At 40.3% G+C, this 21,560-nt stretch overlaps 1 long non-coding RNA gene across 3 annotated transcripts; it reads left to right on the forward strand.

Moving 5' to 3' along the window:
- Positions 1 to 11,683: 11,683 nt before the first annotated feature.
- LOC119288538 lies at positions 11,684 to 14,382 on the forward strand. 3 transcript variants are annotated; one of them, XR_005141212.1, is made up of 5 exons: positions 11,684 to 11,958; positions 12,510 to 12,602; positions 12,685 to 12,744; positions 13,222 to 13,385; positions 13,998 to 14,382. It is a non-coding gene; the product is annotated as an uncharacterized LOC119288538 (long non-coding RNA). The 3 variants fall into 3 exon arrangements; XR_005141211.1 differs by having other exon boundaries at positions 14,001 to 14,382; XR_005141213.1 differs by lacking the exon at positions 12,510 to 12,602 and having other exon boundaries at positions 14,001 to 14,382.
- The last annotated feature ends 7,178 nt before the right edge of the window (positions 14,383 to 21,560 follow it).

Here is a 21,560-nt window from a genome sequence, read left to right on the forward strand (position 1 = left end):
TAGCCGTGTGTGGTGCCCCCCTCCACAGATACACACCTTGGTCATATCATCGTAGTGCTTAGGTGAAGCACTACGCCGGTAACTTCATCATCACCATCAACACGCCGTCGTGCTAACGAAACTCTCCCTCGGCCTCAACTGGATCAAGATTACGAGGGACGTCACCGAGCTGAACGTGTGCAGATCGCGAAGGTGCCGTGTGTTCGGTACTTGATCGGTTGGATCGCGAAGACGTTCGACTACATCAACCGCGTTTCTTAACGCTTACGCTTTCGGTCTATGAGGGTATGTAAACATACTCTCCCCTATCATCGCTATGCATCTCCTAGATAGATCTTGCGTGATCGTAGGAATTTTTTTGAAATACTGCGTTCCCCAACAGTGGCATCCGAGCCAGTTCTATGCGTAGATGTTATATGCACGAGTAGAACACAAAGGAGTTGTGGGCGTGGGTATATACATATTGCTTGCTGTCACTAGTTGTTTGTTGATTCAGCGGTATTGTTGGATGAAGCGGCCCGGACCGACATTACATGACCACGTTCATGAGACTGGTTCTGCCGACGTGCTTTGCACATAGGTGGCTGGTGGGTGTCAGTTTCTCCAACTTTAGTTGAATCGGATTCAATGAACAGGGTTCTTTCTGAAGATCAAAAAGCAATCACTATACTGCGTTGTGGTTTTTGATGCGTAGGTAAGAACGGTTCTTGCTAAGCCCGTAGCAGCCACGTAAAACTTGCAACAACAAGGTAGAGGATGTCTAACTTGTTTTTGCAGGGCATGTTGTGATGTGATATGGTCATGATTTGATTATATAAATTGTTGTATGAGATGATCATGTTTTGTAACACAGTTATCGGCAACTGGCAGGAGCCATATGGTTGTCGCTTTATTGTATGAAATGCAATCGCCATGTAATTGCTTTACTTTATCAATAAGCGGTAGCAATAGTCGTAGAAGCAATAGTTGGCGAGATGAAAATGATGCTATGATGGAGATCAAAGTGTCAAGCCGGTGACGATGGTGATCATGACGGTTCTTTGGAGATGGAGATCAAAGGCACAAGATGATGATGGCCATATCATATCACTTATATTGATTGCATGTTATGTTTATCCTTTATGCATCTTATTTTGCTTAGTACGGCGGTAGCATTATAAGATGATCCCTCACTAAATTTCAAGGTATAAGTGTCCTCCCTGAGTATGCACCGTTGCTATAGTTCGTCGTGCCGAGACACCACGTGATGATCGGGTGTGATAAGCCCTACGTTCACATACAACGGGTGCAAGCCAGTTTTGCACAAGCAGAATACTCGGGTTAAACTTGGCGAGCCTAGCATATGCAGATATGGCCTCGGAACACTGAGACCGAAAGGTCCAGGGTGAATCATATAGTAGATATGATCAACATAGTGATGTTCACCGTTGAAAACTACTCCATCTCACGTGATGATCGGACATGGCTTAGTTGATATGGATCACGTGATCACTTAGATGATTAGTGGGATGTCTATCTAAGTGGGAGTACTTAAGTAATATGATTAATTGAACTTAAATTTATCACGAACTTAGTACCTGATAGTATTTTGCATGTCTATGTTGTTGTAGATAAATGGCCCGTGTTGTTGTTCCGTTGAATGGCTTCCTAGAGAAAGCTAAGTTGAAAGATGATGGTAGCAACTACACAGACTGGGTCCATAACTTGAGGATTATCCTCATTGCTGCACTGAAGAATTACGTCCTGGAAGCACCACTGGGTGCTAAACCCATTGCAGGAGCAACTCCAGATGTTATGAACACCTGGCAGAGCAAAGTTGATGACTACTCGATAGTTCAGGGTGCCATGCTTTACGGCTTAGAACCAGGACTTCAACGATGTTTTGAACGTCATAGAGCATATGAGATTTTCCAGGAGTTGAAGTTAATATTTCAAGCAAATTCCCGGATTGAGAGATGTGAAGTCTCCAATAAGTTCTATAGCTACAAAATGGAGGAGAATAGTTCTGTCAGTGAACACATACTCAGAATGTCTGGGTACCACAATCACTTGACTCAGCTGGGAGTTAATCTTCCGGTTGATAGTGTTATTGACAGAGTTCTTCAATCACTTCCACCAAGCTACAAAAGCTTCATGATGAACTATAATATAGAAGGGAGGGATAAGACAATTCCCGAGCTCTTCGTGATGCTAAAGGCTGCGGAGGTAGAAATCAAGAAGGAGCATCAAGTGTTGATGGTCAACAAGACCACCAGTTTCAAGAAGAAGGGCAAAGGGAAGAAGGGGAACTTCAAGAAGAACGGCAAGCAAGTTGCTGCTCAAGTGAAGAAGCCCAAGTCTGGACCTAAGCCTGAGACTGAGTGCTTCTACTGCAAAGGGACTGATGTCTACTACACAACCTTCTTCTTGTAGACGTTGTTCGCCTCCAAGTGCAGAGGTTTGTAGGACAGTAGCAAATTTCCGTCAAGTGGATGACCTAAGGTTTATCAATCCGTGGGAGGCGTAGGATGAAGATGGTCTCTCTCAAGCAACCCAGCAACCAAATAACAAAGAGTCTCTTGTGTCCCCAACACACCCAATACAATGGTAAATTGTATAGGTGCACTAGTTCGGCGAAGAGATGGTGATAGAAGTGCAATATGGATAGTAGATAATAGTTTTTCTAAGCTGAAAATATAAAAACAGCAAGGTAACTAATGATAAAAGTGAGCGTAAATGGTATTGCAATGTGTGGAAATAAGGCCTAGGATTCATACTTTCGCTAGTGTAAGTTCCCTCAATAATAATAACATAATTGGATCACATAACTATCCCTCAACATGCAACAAAGAGTCACTCCAAAGTCACTAATAGCGGAGAACAAACGAAGAGATTATGGTAGGGTACGAAACCACCTCAAAGTTATTCTTTCCAATCAATCCGTTGGGCTATTCCTATAAGTGTCACAAACAGTCCTAGAGTTCGTACTAGAATAACACCTTAAGACACAAATCAACCAAAACCCTAATGTCACCTAGATACTCCAATGTCACCTCAAGTATCCGTGGGTATGATTATACGATATGCATCACACAATCTCAGATTCATCTATTCAACCAACACATAGGACCTCAAAGAGTGCCCCAAAGTTCTACCGGAGAATCGCGACGAAAACGTGTGCCAACCCCTATGCATAGGTTCATGGGCGAAACCCGCAAGTTGATCACCAAAACATACATCAAGTGAATCACGTGATATCCCATTGTCACCACAGATATCCACGGTAAGACATACATCAAGTGTTCTCAAATCTTTAAAGACTCATTCCGATAAGATAACTTCGAAGGGGAAACTCAATCCATTACAAGAGAGTAGAGGGGGGAAGAAACATCATAGGATCCAAATATAATAGCAAAGCTCGCGATACATCAAGATCGTATCACCTCAAGAACACGAGAGAGAGAGAGAGAGATCAAACACATAGCTACTGGTACATACCCTCAGCCCCGAGGGAGAACTACTCCCTCCTTGTCATCGAGAGCACCGGGATGATGAAGATGGCCACCGGAGAGGGATTGCCCCCTTCGGCAGGGTGCCGGAACGGGTCTAGATTGGCTTTCGGTGGCTACGGAGGCTTCTGGCGGTGGAACTCCCGATCTATTGTGCTCTCGGATGTTTTTTTAGGGTATATGGAGATATATAGGCAGAAGAAGTACGTCAGGGGGGCCACGAGGGGCTCACGAGGGTGGAGGGCGTGCCCAGGGGGGTGGGCACGCCCCCTGCCTCATGACCTCCTCGTAGATCCCCCGACGTGCACTCCAAGTCTTCTCGGCTTCTTTCCTTCCAAAAGTGAGTTCCGTGAAATTTCAGGTCAATTGGACTCCGTGTGATTTTCCTTTTCTTCAAAACCCTAAAACAGGGTAAAAACAGAAAGTGGCACTGGGCTCTGGGTTAATAGGTTAGTCCCAAAAATGATATAAAAGTGTATAATAAAGCCCATAAACATTCAAAACAGTAGATAATATAGCATGGAGCAATCAAAAATTATAGATACGTTGGAGACGTATCAGCATCCCCAAGCTTAATTCTTGCTCGTCCTCGAGTAGGTAAATGATAAAACAGAATTTTTGATGCGGAGTGCTACTTGGCATAATTTCAATGTGATTCTTCTTAATTGTGGTATGAATATTCAGATCCATAAGATTCAATACAAAAGTTTAATATTGACATAAAAACAATAATAATTCAATCATACTAACTAAGCAATTATGTCTTCTCAAAATAACATGGCCAAAGAAAGCTATCCCTACAAAATCATATAGTCTGGCTATGCTCTATCTTCACCACACAAAATATTTAAATCATGCACAACCCCGATGACAAGCCAAGCAATTGTTTCATACTTTTGATGTTCTCAAACTTTTTCAATTTTCACGCAATACATGAGCCTTAGCCATGGATATAGCACTATAGGTGGAATAGAGTGGTGGTTGTGGAGAAGACAAAAAGGGGGAAGATAGTCTCACATCAACTAGGCGTATCAACGGGCTATGGAGATGCCCATCAATAGATATCAATGTGAGTGAGTAGGGATTGCCATGCAACGGATGCACTAGAGCTATAAATGTATGAAAGCTCAACAAAAGAAACTAGTGGGTGTGCATCCAACTCGCTTGCTCACGAAGACCTAGGACATTTTGAGGAAGCCCATCATTGGAATATACAAGCCAAGTTCTACAATAAAAGATTCCCACTAGTATATGAAAGTAACATCATAGGAGACTCTCTATCATGAAGATCATGGTGCTACTTTGAAGCACAAGTGTGGTAAAAGGATAGTAGCATTGTCCCTTCTCTCTTTTTCTCTCATTTTTTTATTTTTTTATTTGGGACTTCTCTCTTTTTTATGGCCTCTTTTCTTCTTTTTTATTTGGGCTTCTTTGGCCTCTTTTATTTATTTATTTGCGTCCGGAGTCTCATCCCGACTTATGGGGGAATCATAGTCTCCATCATCCTTTCCTCACTGGGAAAATGCTCTAATAATGATGATCATCACACTTTTATTTACTTACAACTCAAGAATTACAACTCGATACTTAGAACAAGATATGACTCTATATGAATGCCTCCGGCGGTGTACCGGGATGTGCAATGATACATGAGTGACATGTATGAAAGAATTATGAACGGTGGCTTTGCCACAAATACAATGTCAACTACATGGTCATGCTAAGCAATATGAAAATGATGAAGCGTGTCATAATAAACGAAACAGTGGAAAGTTGCATGGCAATATATCTCGGAATGGCGGCTGTTTTGAGGAAGGTATATGGTGGGTGTATGATACCGGCGAAAGGTGTGCGGTACTAGAGAGGCTAGCAAGGGTGGAAGGGTGAGAGTGCATATAATCCATGGACTCAACATTAGTCATAAAGAACTCATATACTTATTGCAAAAATCTACAAGTTATCAAAGCAAAGTATTACACGCATGCTCCTAGGGGGGTAGATTGGTAGGAAAAGACCATCGCTCGTCCCTGACCGCCACTCATAAGGAAGACAATCAATAAATAAATCATGCTCCGACTTCATCACATAACGGTTCACCATACGTGCATGCTACGGGAATCACAAACTTCAACACAAGTATTTCTCAAATTCACAACTACTCAACTAGCATGACTCTAATATCACCATCCTCATATCTCAAAACAATCATCAAGTATCAAACTTCTCTTAGTATTCAACACACTCATAAGAGAATTTTATTATTCTTGAATACCTAGCATATTAGGATTTTAAGCAAATTACCATGCTATTTAAGACTCTCAAAATAATCTAAGTGAAGCATGAGAGTTCATATATTTCTTCAAAATAAAACTACCACCATGCTCTAAAATATATAAGTGAAGCACTAGAGCAAATGACAAACTACTCCGAAAGATATAAGTGAAGATCAATGAGTAGTCAAATAATTGTGCAACTATGTGAAGACTCTCTAACATTTAATAATTTCAGATCTTGGTATTCTATTCAAACATCAAGCAAAGCAAAATAAAATTACATTCTAAGAATGGCAAACATCATGTGAAGAAACAAAAACTTAGGATCAACCGAAACTAACCGATAGTTGTTGAAGAAGAAAGGTGGGATGTCAACCGGGGCATCCCCAAGCTTAGACGCTTGAGACTTCTTGAAATATTATCTTGGGGTGCCTTGGGCATCCCCAAGCTTGAGCTTTTGTGTCTCCTTAATTCCTCTCATATCATGGTCTCCCTAAATCTCAAAAGCTTCATCCACGCAAAACTCAACAAGGACTCGTGAGATAAGTTAGTATAAACCATTGCAAAAACCTTATCATACTCTACTGTAGCAAATCAATAAAATTATTATTCAACATTTAATACTAAATGCCTCTGCATATTTAATAGTCCTATCGTCAAATAGAATCATTAAAGAAGCAAACATATGCAAACAATGCAAACATAACAGCAATCTACCTAAACAGGATAGTCTGTAAAGAATGCTGCAACATCCATACTTCCCTAGATCAAAATAAATTATGAAAGAAAATACCCACTGTAGTAAATTTATCAGAGCTTAATATGCAAAAGATTTCAACATTTTATCACATTCTGACTTTTCTAGGGAATTATTGCAACAACGGTAAACTTTCTGTTTTCAAACAACAACATGTATACTTGTAACATAGGCATAGTAAAGGCTATCAATGCCAATTTTATTGAAACAAAAGATGCAAAATATTTTTGTAAATAACAGCAAGCAAATCCTAACAAAATAAATTGACGCTCCAAGCAAAACACATATCATGTGGTAAATAAAAATATAGCTCCAAGTAAAGTTACCGATGAACGAAGACGAAAGAGGGGATGCCTTCCGGGGCATCCCCAAGCTTAGGCTCTTGGTTGTCCTTGAATATTACCTTGAGGTGCTTTGGGCATCCCCAATCTTAGGCTCTTACCACTCCTTGTTCCATAGTCCATCGAATCCTTACCCAAAACTTGAAAACTTCACAACACAAAACTTAACAGAAAACTCGTAAGCTCCGTTACTATAAGAAAATAAATCACCACTTCAAGGTAGTGTAATGAACTCATTATTTATATATATTGGTGTTTAAACTACTGTATTCCAACTTCTCTATGGTTTATAAACTATTTTACTAGCCATAGATTCATCAAAATAAGCAAACAACACAATGAAAACAGAATCTGTCAAAAACAGAATAGTATGTAGTAATCTGGATCAAAAGTATACTTCTGGAACTCATAAAATTCTCAAATAAATTTCTGGACCTGAGGAATTTATCTATTAATCATCTGCAAAAATAATTAACTTAATAGAACTCTCCAAATAAAAATGGCAGCAGTTCTCATGAGCGCTAAAGTTTCTGTTTTTTACAGCATGATCAACAAGACTTTCCCCAAGTCTTCCCAAAGGTTCTACTTGGCACAAACACTAATTAAAAGCATAAAACCACATCTAAACAAAGGATAGATGAATTATTTATTACTAAACAGGAACAAAAATCAAGGAATAAAAATAAAGTTGGGCTGCCTCCCAACAAGCGCTATCGTTTAATGCCCCTAGCTAGGCATGATGATTTCAACGTGCTCACATAAGAGATAAGAATTGAAACATAAAGAGAGCATCATGAAGAATATGACTATCACATTTAAGTCTAACATACTTCCTATGCATAGGGATTTTGTGAGCAAAGAACTTGTGGGAACAATAATCAACTAGCATAGGAGGGCAAAACAAGCATAACTTCAAAACTTTAAGCGCATAGGGAGGAAACTTGATATTATTGCCATTCCTACAAGCATATATTCCTCCCCCATAATAATATTCAGTAGCATCATGAATGAATTCAACAATATAACTAGCACCTAAAGCATTCTTTTCATGATCTACAAGCATAGAAATTTTATTACTCTCCACATAAGCAAATTTCTTCTCAGTCGGATTAGTGGGAGTATCATAAGAGACTTGAATACTATAAATTGTTTCCACATTAAAAGAGTAATGTTTAGAGAAAGGGTACTCATAATCATGACAAGTTTTATAAATATAATCATCACAACTATTTATAGCATAAGTTTCATCACAATAATCATCATAAGTAGCAACTTTGTTCTTATCATAACAACTTTGCATATCAAAACTTGGAAGACTAAAAATATCATCATTAATAAACATAGCATCCCCAAGCTTGGGACAAACATTAATTGCAGAAAATATATTCTCAAAAACATCATCTTCATAAAACATAGCATCCCCAAGCTTGGGCCTTTTCATATCATAAGCATAATCACTCTCATCATTAATTGTATGAATAGCACCAATAGTATAGCAATTATCATATTCTTCCAAGCAAGTGCCAAAAAGATTTTCAAGATCATAAGAAGTATCATTATATTCCCAATGATAATCATCACAACAAGCAATAGGCATAACGAGATCATCATCAAGTGTATCATTTTCATGAGGCACAACAATAATAGGAGCAACTTTATTTGGGAGAGATACCTTTTTCTTGTCTTCTTCTTCACCACATCATGTGTGGGTTCAATCCTCTTTTTGGAGCTCCTTATTAATAAGATTGGTTGAATAGAGGGCTCCTCTTCGTTACCTGATTCATCATAAGAAATAATAGGAGAATATTGGGAAGTCTCTTCCCTTTTGTTAGCATTCTCTTCATCTTCTATTTGTTTTCTTTTCTTTATGTAATTGGCAATATAAGGATTTTCAATGCAATTCACCGTGCAATACATATAAATTTCCTCTAGATAAAAATGAAGAACTTTATCAAGGGCAAATTTTGGAATATCCTTAGTTCTACGTTTAATTTCTTCATAACCCAAGAGCAAACTAAGTTCATTATGATGTGCAAGGGAAATCAAGTCATCACAATTTTTGGACACGATACGCTCGTGAAATAATTTGCGTTGGGTACTAAAATGATCACGTTCATTGCAAAGTTCACAAGTAGGGCTAAGAAAAGATAAATTTTCAGCACATTCATCTAGCTCTTCTTGCAACAATTTGGTTTCTAAGTACTTATGCCTCTTGCAATATCTATCTTCCCTATTTGGTGTGTACTTGCAAACCTAGTCTACTCCACAAAAATTGACATGTTTATAGGAGGCATTTTCATCATAACTAGTGCAATCATCATTAGCATCATGGATATTCAAAGAACTCATACTAACAACATTGGAATCATGCTCATCATTCAAATATTTAGTGACAAACATTTTAGAGATCTCTTCTTCTAGCACTTGAGCACAATTATCCTTTCCATCATACTCACGAAAGATATTAAAAAGATGAAGCGTATGAGACAAACTCAATTCCATTTTTTGTAGTTTTCTTTTATAAACTAAACTAGTGATAAAACAAGAAACTAAAAGACTCGATTGCAAGATCTAAAGATATACCTTCAAGCACTCACCTCCCCAGCAACGGCGCCAGAAAAGAGCTTGATGTCTACTACACAACCTTCTTCTTGTAGACGTTGTTCGGACTCCAAGTGCAGAGGTTTGTAGGACAGTAGCAAATTTCCCTCAAGTGGATGACCTAAGGTTTATCAATCCGTGGGAGGCGTAGGATGAAGATGGTCTCTCTCTCAAGAAACCCTGCAACCAAATAACAAAGAGTCTCTTGTGTCCCCAACACACCCAATACAATGGTAAATTGTATAGGTGCACTAGTTCGGCGAAGAGATGGTGATACAAGTGCAATATGGATAGTAGGTAATAGTTTTTGTAATCTGAAAATATAAAACAGCAAGGTAACTAATGATAAAAGTGAGCGTAAATGGTATTGCAATGTGTGGAAATAAGGCCTAGGGTTCATACTTTCACTAGTGTAAGGTCCCTCAACAATAATAACATAATTGGATCACATAACTATCCCTCAACATGCAACAAAGAGTAACTCCAGAGTCACTAATAGCGGAGAACAAACAAAGAGATTATGGTAGGGTACGAAACCACCTCAAAGTTATTCTTTCCAATCAATCTGTTGGGCTATTCCTATAAGTGTCACAAACAGCCCTAGAGTTCGTACTAGAATAACACCTTAAGACACAAATCAACCAAAACCCTAATGTCACCTAGATACTCCAATGTCACCTCAAGTATCCGTGGGTATGATTATACGATATGCATCACAAAATCTCAGATTCATCTATTCAACCAACACATAGGACCTCAAAGAGTGCCCCAAAGTTCAACCGGAGAATTACGACGAAAACGTGTGCCAACCCCTATGCATAGGTTCATGGGCGAAACCCGCAAGTTGATCACCAAAACATACATCAAGTGAATCACGTGATATCCCATTGTCACCACAGATATCCACGGTAAGACATACATCAAGTGTTCTCAAATCTTTAAAGACTCATTCCGATAAGATAACTTCGAAGGGGAAACTCAATCCATTACAAGAGAGTAGAGGGGGGAAGAAACATCATAGGATCCAAATATAATAGCAAAGCTCGCGATACATCAAGATCATATCACCTCAAGAACACGAGAGAGAGATAGAGATCAAACACATAGCTACTGGTACATACCCTCAGCCCCGAGGGAGAACTACTCCCTCCTCGTCATGGAGAGCACCGGGATGATGAAGATGGCCACCGGAGAGGGATTGCCCCATCCGGCAGGGTGCCGAAACGGGTCTAGATTGGCTTTCGGTGGCTACGTAGGCTTCTGGCGGTGGAACTCCCGATCTATTGTGCTCTTGGATGTTTTTTAGGGTATATGGAGATATATAGGCGGAAGAAGTACGTCAGGGGGGCCACGAGGGGCTCACGAGGGTGGAGGGCGCTCCTAGGGGGTGGGCGCACCCCCCTGCCTCGTGACCTCCTCGCAGATCCCCAGACGTGCACTCCAAGTCTTCTGGGCTTCTTTCCTTCCAAAAATGAGTTTCGTGAAATTTCAGGTCAATTGGACTCCGTTTGATTTTCCTTTTCTTTGAAACCCTAAAATAGGGTAAAAACAGAAAGTGGCACTGGTCTCTGGGTTAATAGGTTAGTCACAAAAATGATATAAAAGTGTATAATAAAGCCCATAAACATTCAAAACAGTAGATAATATAGCATGGAGCAATCAAAAAGTATAGATACATTGGAGATGTATCAGGGACTGGTCACTGGAAGCGAAACTACCCCAAGTATTTGGCGGATAAGAAGGATGGCAAAGTGAAAGGTATATTTAATATACATGTTATTGATGTGTACCTTACTAGTGCTCGCAGTAGCACCTGGGTATTTGATACTGGTTCTGTTCCTAATATTTGCAACTCGAAACAGGGGCTACAGATTAAGCGAAGATTGGCTAAGTACGAGGTGACGATGCCACTACTAGGAAAACCCCTATAGATAGACATTTAGTAGTAGCCTGGGTTATTTGGCCCGCGCTATTACTACTTAGTAGTAGCACGGTAGAACAAACGCGCTACTGGTACGACATAGTAGTAGCACGGGCACAAAAAACCTGCGCTGCTACTAAATGATTTTCACCATACCTCCTCAACAGACAATAGTAATAGCGTGGTGTATAAAATCTACGCTACTACTAGATGGATAGATGTAGCGCAGGTGGGACACACCGTGCTGCTGCTATGCCACCAATCGTCCACTCCATGCACTCCATCCACCCCCGATCCAGATCCCCTCCATCGCGGGCCTCCTTCCACCTCCTCTCCTCTCCCAACCCATACTAGCACACAAAGGGATAGGAGCCTCCTCCCCCTCCTCCCGCACCCCCGCCACCGCGTGCCGCTTCCGCGACCTCGCCTCCCCCATCCCGTCCCACCTTAGAGAGAGGGAGCGGACACGCCATGGTGGAGGACAAGGATTCGACCTCGGTCTCGCTTAGCCAGGCGGCGGAGGCCGTCGACCCTGAGGACCCGACCAAATAGCCGCCGCGGCAACCCCACCGTTGAGGTATGCACACACGCGCCCATCCCCTGTCTCCCTGATCTGTACATTGTGCTCCAGTTCGACTCGATCTGGTAGCGGTAGGGGGTGCTGCACTCGCTCGTGCGTGCGTGCATAGCAGTGGCTTGGCTGGCTTCGATTGCGCGTTCGATCTGGTCTGGTTCCGCCCGTGGTGCATGGGGTGGGGTTTCTGCGCAGCAGAGCGCAGGGTTTCTGACGGACACCTCTCGTGTGGCAGAGGTGGTTTCTTCAGTCAGATGCTAGATTCGATGCGAGGTGGTGGTTTGCTCAGTCGGATGCAGTGGCGCGTGTGATTTTCATCTTGCCATCTTGGCATCCATTTTTGGTTGTATCCATGGATCGGTTGGCAACCGCAGCCTGCTTACTGTCTGCAGTGTATAGCTTATGGTCTGGTCCTAGTTACGCCTAGTCTAAAATGTGATGCTCTGATTTTGTTGTTGGTGGGTTTTTTTGTTAATCTGTGACTGTTGGCAGAGGCCATGTTCTCATAACACCACACTCTATTGATTTGTATCCTTTTCATTGGATGAATTCAGATTCTGTGATCTTCCCTGTTTGCAATGTTTGCTGCTGGAATTAGTCACAGATGGGAATGCAATCTTGAAGTCAGAGGATGTCGTGCTTCCATGGTTTGCAATAATAGTGGGATGTTCTGATTTATATTACTACAAGTCTAGAAATATTTATCCATGTTTGTGTCTTTTTTTGCAGGCTTGCTTTTAGTTCAACATTGCTAGGGGATCCAATATCTGGCCTCCATTGCACAAAAAGGTAATAAGCTAAGAACTCATAATATTTGCCGGTACCAGTCACTGAAACATCAAGTTTTCCGTATTTTCTAGCTCTTTTTGTTAGACCCAATGATGTATTTGGCTCCCCAATGTTAGTATCCTATGTACAATCCTTGGTATTTTGAGAAAATCACAAAAGGAACGATGCTCCAAATTGAGCATATTATATAGTCATGCATTCAGTTTTACTTATCAGAATGATGTGCTTTATTATTTTAGTGATATGCATGATCCACCTATAGAAGTGTCTACCATTGCTACTATAAAGAGTAGCATATATAATATTAAACAAATTTATATGTACATTGTGTCTTTCTGACATCTCCGTCAATTTTACAATGGGGTCAAATTCGCCAGTAGTTTACGTTTACATATTATTGTCATTTCAAACCATTAAAAAATTCTTTGAGATACCTAACACTGATGATCCTGCTGATTAAACAAATATATTTTGCAGAAATTGTTTGAGAGCGTCGTGTTGTGGTAGAACTTTGTGCTTCATCAGTCATCCAAAGAGCATGGGAAAAGTTGGTGCAGGTAGTGTCATTATAAACATGATGCTTCCCATGGAGTTCCTCTCCTCTTAACTTCTTAGGATCAAACTGGTTACCTATAACCCAGGTACCTACAAACTCCCCTCTGTTCTGTTTTAGACCAACTCTGTTTTTCTGCTAGTCAAATAGACCGTAATACTAGTACCATTGTGTAGCTAGATAGATCATTGTTGGTTCTGATGCTTATATATTGACACACCAAGTGTTGTTACTGCTGATGATTACTAGTACTACAACAATAATACATCTTCAACCAAGAGTTAAATTGAAATGACCTGACAGTAAAGGGTACAATGTTGGTAATACATCTGTTGTTGCCGATGCCTTCTTGCTTGCTTGCGAATGACCTGGGAATTATTTTTACTTGGTGCACAGTGTTTGCTTGTTGCAATTTGCCTCAAAAGCTTGTATTCAGAATCTATAATAAGATTTCGTACTGCCTTGGAATTCCTTATCTCCTTTCACTTGTGGTCATGCCTAGAATTGTATCCTTCTTAAGTTGGGTTTTCCCCAATTTCTAGGATTGGTCTGTTTGGTACTGCTTGTAATTCATATATACTATGCTGCTGCTATATGCTTTTTTCTACTATTGTTACTTAGTGCTCTGCTCCAGGCTCTTTGTGAGTTCCTAGTAGTGGTCTTGCTTCATTGTTTAATTCTAGAATTTGTGAGTTCCTAGTAGGGAACACATGGACTTGAAGGTACGGCGGTGACGACGACGATGATATTGACATGGGGTTGCGGCAGCGATGACGACATCGACATGGGGCTGCGGCAGCGGTGGTGACGACAACAATATCGACATCGACACGGGGCTACGGCGGCGACGATGACGATGACGTCGATATCGACATGGGGCTGCGGCGGTGACAAAGATGACATCCTCACGATGCTGCAGCGGCGGCGATGACGATGACATCAACACCATCAAACACGGGCTTGTGGAGGCGCCGACGCCGATGACCTATAGGCGTGGCGTATATTGTGTATATATATGTATTAATTATCTATATCAGATATGTATGATTGACTGTATGCATAAAATGTATGTATTATGAAATGCATGTATGTGAGTACTATGAAATGTATGTCTAAACAGGAATAGGTAGATTTTTATATTATTTTTAAATCCTAATTCGTTGCTAGTAGCGTGGGTGCATCATGGACGCGCTAGTACTATCATCATTTACAAGTAGCATTGGCAAAAAAACAAGCGCTATTGCTATCATCATTTACCAGTAGCGCTGGGCAAAACAAGCAATACTGCTAAAAAATAGTTGTAGCAGCGTAACAGTAGCGCATGTACCTACGCTACTCGTAGCAAAAAACCAATGCTACTGGTAAGCTTTTTCCTAATAGTGTGCGCGTGGGAAATGGTTCCAAAGTCGATGTGATCGCCGTCGGCACGCTACCTCTACATCTACCTTCGGGATTAGTTTTAGACCTGAATAATTGTTACTTGGTGCCAGCGTTAAGCATGAATATTATATCTGAATCTTGTTTTATGCGAGGCGGTTATTCATTTCAATCAAAGAATAATGGCTGTTCTATTTATATGAGTAATATCTTTTATGGTCATGCACCCTTGATGAGTGGTCTATTTTTACTAAATCTTGATAGTAGTGATACACATATTCATAGTATTGAAGCCAAAAGATATAAGTTTAATAATGATAGTGCAACTTATTTGTGGCACTGCCGTTTAGATCATATTGGTGTAAAGCGCATGAAGAAACTCCATGTTGATGGGCTTTTGGAATCACTTGATCATGAATCACTTGATGCTTGCGAACCATGCCTCATGGGCAAGTTGACTAAGACTCCGTTCTCCGGAACAATGGAACGAGCAACAAACTTATTGGAAATAATACATACTGATGTATGCGGTCCAATGAGTGTTGATGCTCGTAGCGGGTATAGTTATTTTCTAACCTTCAAAGATGATTTGAGCAGATATGGGTATATCTACTTGATGAAACATAAGTCTGAAACCTTTGAAAAGTTCAAAGAATTTCAGAGTGAAGTGGAAAATCATCGTAACAAGAAAATTAAGTTTCTACGATCCGATCGTGGAGGTGAATATTTGAGTTACGAGTTTGGTCTTCATTTGAAACAATGCGGAATAGTTTCGCAACTCACGCCACCTGGAACACCACAGTGTAATGGTGTGTCCGAACGTCGTAACCGCACTTTATTAGATATGGTGCGGTCTATGATGTCTCTTACCGATTTACCGCTATCGTTTTGGGGTTATGCTTTAGAGACGACTGCATTCACGTTAAATAGGGCACCATCGAAATCTGTTGAGACGACACCATATGAACTGTGGTTTGGCAAGAAACCCAAGTTGTCGTTTCTTAAAGTTTGGGGCTGCGATGCTTATGTGAAAAAGTTTCAACCTGATAAGCTCGAACCCAAATCGGAGAAATGTGTCTTCATAGGATACCCAAAGGATGTTGTTGGGTACACTTCTATCACAGATCCGAAGGCAAGATATTCATTGCTAAGAATGAATCCTTTCTAGAGAAGGAGTTTCACTCGAAAGAAGTGAGTGGGAGGAAACTAGAACTTGATGAGGTAATTTTACCTGCTCTATTATTGGAAATTAGTTCATCACAGAAATCAGTTCCAGTGATTCCTACACCAATTAGTAAGGAAGCTAACGATGATGATCATGAGACTTCTGATCAAGTTACTATCGAACCTCGTAGGTCAACCAGAGTAAGATCTGCACCAGAGTGGTACGGTAATCCTGTTCTGGAGGTCATGTTAGTTGACCATGATGAACCTACAAACTTTGAGGAAGCGATGATAAGCCCAGATTCTGCAAAATGGCTTGAGGCCATGAAATTTGAGATGGGATCCATGTATGAGAACAAAGTGTGGACTTTGGTTGACTTGCCCGATGATCGGCAAGCCACAGAGAATAAATGGATCTTCAAGAAGAAGACTGACGCTGACGGTAATGTTACTGTCTACAAAGCTCGACTTGTTGTGAAAGGTTTTCAACAAGTTCAAGGAGTTGACTATGATGAGACCTTCTCACCCGTAGCGATGCTTAAGTCCATCCAAATCATGTTAGCAATACCGCATTTTATGATTATGAAATTTGGCAAATGGATGTCAAAACTGCATTCCTTAATGGATATCTTAAAGAAGAGTTGTATATGATGGAACCAGAAGGTTTTGTCGATCCAAAAGATGCTAACAAAGTGTGCAAGCTCCAGCGATCCATTTATGGACTGGTGCAAGCCTCTCGGAGCTGGAATATAGCTTTGATAGTGTGATCAAAGCATATGGTTTTATATAGACTTTTGGAGAAGCCTGTATTTACAAGAAAGTGAGTGGAAGCTCTGTAGCATTTCTGATATTATATGTGGATGACATATTGTTGATTGGAAATGATATTGAATTTCTGAATAGCATAAAAGGATACTTGAATAAGAACTTTTCAATGAAAGACCTCGGTGAAGCTGCTTATATATTGGGCATCAAGATCTATAGAGATAGATCTAGATGCTTAATTGGACTTTCACAAAGCACATACCTTGATAAAGTTTTGAAGAAGTTCAAAATGGATCAAGCAAAGAAAGGGTTATTGCTTGTGTTACAAGGTGTGAAGTTGAGTCAGACTCAATGGCCGACCACTCGAGAAGATAGAGAGAAAATGAAAGTCATTCCCTATGCTTCAGCCATAGGTTCTATCATGTATGCAATGCTGTGTACCAGACCTGATGTTAAAGGAAATATGCCCTAGAGGCAATAACAAAGTTGTTATTTATATTTCCTTATATCATGATAAATGTTTATTATTCATGCTAGAATTGTATTAACCGGAAACTTAGTACATGTGTGAATACATAGACAAGCAGAGTGTCACTAGTATGCCCCTGCTTGACTAGCTCGTTAATCAAAGATGGTTAAGTTTCCTAGACATAGACATGAGTTGTCATTTGATGAAAGGGATCACATCATTAGGGAATGATGTGATTGACTTGACCCATCCATTAGCTTAGCACTATGATCATTTAGTTTATTGCTATTGCTTTCTCCATAACTTATACATGTTCCTATGACTATGAGATTATGCAACTCCCGAATACTGTAGGAACACTTAGTGTGCTATCAAACTTCACAACGTAACTGGGTGATTATAAAGACGCTCTACAGGTGTCTCCGATGGTGTTTGTCGAAGAGGTATCTATGGGCCCTCTCAGTAATGCACATCACTATAAGCCTTGCAAGCAATGTGACTAATAAGTTAGTTGCGGGATGATGCATTATGGAACGAGTAAAGAGACTTGCTGGTAACGAGATTGAAGTCGGTATTGAGATACCGACGATCGAATCTCGGGCAAGTAACATACCGATGACAAAGGAAACAACGTATATCGTTATGCGGTTTGACCGATAAAGATCTTCGTACAATATGTGGGAGCCAATATGAACATCCAGGTTCCGCTATTGGTTATTGATACGTCTCCAACATATCTATAATTTTTGATTGTTCCATGATATTATATTATCTATTTTGGATGTTTAATGGGCTTTATTATACCTTCTTATATTATTTTTGGGACTAACCTATTAACCGAAAGCCCAGTGCAAATTGCTGTTTTTTTTGCTTATTTTAGTGTTTGCAGAAAATGAATATCAACCGGAATCCAAACAGAATGAAACCTTTGCAAGGATCGTTTTTGGAACAAACGCAATCCAGGAGACTTGGAGTGGACGTCAAGGAAGCAGCGAGGAAGCCACGAGGCAGGAGGGCGCGCCCCCCACCCTTGTGGGCCCCTCGCAGCTTCACCAACCTACTTCTTTTGCCTATATATACTCTTATACCCTGAAACCTTCGGGGAGAGCAACGAAACAGCTTTTCCACCGCCGCAACCTTCTGTACCCGTGAGATCCCATCTTGGGGCCTTTTCAGGCGATCTGCCGGAGGGGGATTCGATCACGGAGGGCTTCTACATCAACCCCATAGCCTCTCCGATGATGTGTGAGTAGTTTACCACAGACCTTCGGGTCCATAGTTATTAGCTAGATGGCTTCTTCTCTCTCTTTGGATCTCAATACAAAGTTCTCCTCGATCTTCTTGGAGATATATTCGATGTAACTCTTTTTGCGGTGTGTTTGCCAAGATCCGATGAATTGTGGGTTTATGAACTTGATTATCTATGAATATTATTTGATTCTTCTCTGAATTCTTATATGCATGATTTGATATCTTTGCAAGTCTCTTCGAATTATCGGTTTAGTTTGGCCTACTAGATTGATCTTTCTTGTAATGGTAGAAGTGCTTAGCTTTGGGTTCAATCTTGTGGTGCTCGATCCCAGTGACAGAAAGGGAAACGACACGTATTGTATTGTTGCCATCGAGGATAAAAAGATGGGATTTATATCATATTGCTTGAGTTTATCCCTCTACATCATGTCATCTTGCCTAATGCGTTACTCCGTTCTTATGAACTTAATACTCTAGATGCATGCTGGATAGCGGTCGATGTGTGGAGTAATAGTAGTAGATGCAAAATCGTTTCGGTCTACTTGACATGGACGTGATGCCTATATTCATCATCATTGCCTTAGATATCATCATAACTATGCGCTTTTCTATCAATTGCTCGGCAATAATTTGTTCACCCACCATAATACATGCTATCTTGAGAGAAGCCACGAGTGAAACCTATGGCCCCCGGGTCTACTTTACATCATATAAGTTTCCAATCTACAATTCTAGTTTACTATTTATTTTGCAGTCTTTATTTTCCAATCTATACCACAAAAATACGAAAAATATTTATCTTATTATATTTATCAGATCTCACGTTTGCAAGTGGCCGTGAAGGGATTGACAACCCCTTTATCGCATTGGTTGCAAGGTTCTTATTTTTTTGTGCAGGTACTAGGTGATTTGCATGTAGTCTCCTACTGGATTGATACCTTGGTCCTCAAAAACTGAGGGAAATACATACGCTACTTTGCTGCATCACCCTTTCCTCTTCAAGGGAAAACCAACGCATGCTCAAGAGGTAGCAAGAAGAATTTCTGGCGCTGTTGCCAGGGAGATCTACATACAAGTCAAGACATACCAAGTACCCATCACAAACTCTTATCCCTCGCATTACATTATTTGCCATTTGCCTCTCGTTTTCCTCTCCCCCACTTCACCTTTGTCGTTTTATTCACCCTTTTTCATTCGTCTCTTTTTGCTTGCTTCTTGTGTGTCCGTGTGTTAGATCATTTATTTTTCTGTTATGGCTAGTCCTTCTATCATTGTTAGTAGTCCCGATCCTGAAGTTCTTAATTTTAAACAAAGGGAGGGAGAAAATCTAAAAGATTCTTGGTATAAAATTTGCAATGCTCAGAATAGATCCACTAGGAAGCAATCTACTTTCGTTCTTCTTCGCAATTTTTATGTAGGTACCACTCCTTGGAACAGATATATTCTTGATACCATTACCGGAGGAAATTTCTTGGGTAGCCACACTTTTGATTCTTATAATGCTATGACAGATTTGTTTGGCCCACCACCTCATTTGGTTAATGGAACTATTTTAACTTTGGAACACGTGATGGAGTTGATTGAGAATTTGGATAAAAGATCCACAATCAAATTACTCAATATGGGTGTAAGGTAGGAGTTACTCTGAAGTTTTTTCGAGAGAAAGAACCCATAGTTAATGAAAAGATAGATCAAGATTCTACTAGAAATTGATAAACTTGAGGATATTATTACCAACTTAGGGTCTGTCTTTTCTGCCGTAAGAAACACTTGAAACCCTCCTACTACCAAAGTTGCCAAGTTTATGTATGTTCCTAAAAATAAGGGTGAATCTTCTAGTAAGGAAAATGCGGGTCTCAAATCAATAAGTGTTCACCCCAACTTTTTCACTATCATTAAGGAACCTTTTGCTACAAATAAATTTCTTGATTTCTTACCGAGGAGTTTGATCATTAATAAAAAGAAGGAAACTCCTAAGGGTTATACGTGTTCAATTGAAGAATTACTTACCAAAGATGACAATACCTAGATCTATTCTTGTTTTTATGCCTAGCTAGGGGTGTTAAACGATAGCGCTAGTTGGGAGGCAACCCAATTTCATTTTTGTTCCTTGCTTTTTGTTCCTGTTTAGTAATAAATAAATCATCTATACTATGTTATGATTGTGTTTTTATGTTTAAATTAGTGTTTATGCCAAGTAAAGCCTTTAGGATCTTCTTGGATGATTGTTGTTTGATCTTGCTAAAAAACAGAAAGTATGAGCTCATGAGAATAATTTTAATTTTTTACCAGAGAGCGATAAAATACCAATTACAACTGCAGTATATTAATATACAAATTACCCTGGTTTTCCTAATTTTGTAGAATTTTTGGAGTTACGGAAGTATTCGAAACCTATAGATTACTACAGACTGTTCCGTTTTTGACAGATTCTGTTTTTCGTGTGTTGTTTGCTTATTTTGATGAAACCATGGCTAGTATCGGGGGGTATGAACCATAGAGAAGTTTTAATACAGTAGGTTTAACACCAATATAAATAAATAATGAGTTCATTACAGTACCTTAAGGTGGTTATTTGTTTTCTTGTACTAACAGAGCTCATGAGATTTTCTGTTGAGTTTTGTGTTGTGAAGTTTTCAAGTTTTGGGGTAAAGATTTGATGCATTATGGAATAAGGAGTGGCAAGAGCCCACCTAACGGTGTCCTAGACTAGGGGGTACTCACCACGTCGTCTCCCGATCTGTTAGATTGGGCCGAGGACCCCCATGGCCGTATACTCATGGGCCAGTTCGGACAACTGCCGCATACATGAAAGATTCCACAAGACTTGGTGATCAAGACAAGGACTCCTCCCCACCGGCGTATTCGGCTAGGACTCTTGTTATCCTAGGCCTCTGGTGCATTATATAAACCGAGGCCAGGCTAGTCGATAGATATATACAATCATACCATAGGCTAGCTTATAGGGTTTAGCCTCTCTGATCTCGTGGTAGATCAACTCTTGTACTACTCATATTATCAAGAACAATCAAGCAGGACGTAGGGTATTACCTCCATCCAGAGGGCCCGAACCTGGGTAAATATCGTGTCCCCTACCACCTGTTACCATCGATCCTAGACGCATAGTTCGGGACCCCCTACCCGAGATCCGCCGATTTTGACACCGACATTGGTGCTTTCATTGAGAGTTCCGCTGTGTGATCGGCAAAATGATCAATGGCTCGCCCGCAGGTCAAC

The sequence above is a fragment of the Triticum dicoccoides genome, chromosome 4A, assembly GCF_002162155.2.
Source record: "Triticum dicoccoides isolate Atlit2015 ecotype Zavitan chromosome 4A, WEW_v2.0, whole genome shotgun sequence".
NCBI lineage: Eukaryota > Viridiplantae > Streptophyta > Magnoliopsida > Poales > Poaceae > Triticum > Triticum dicoccoides.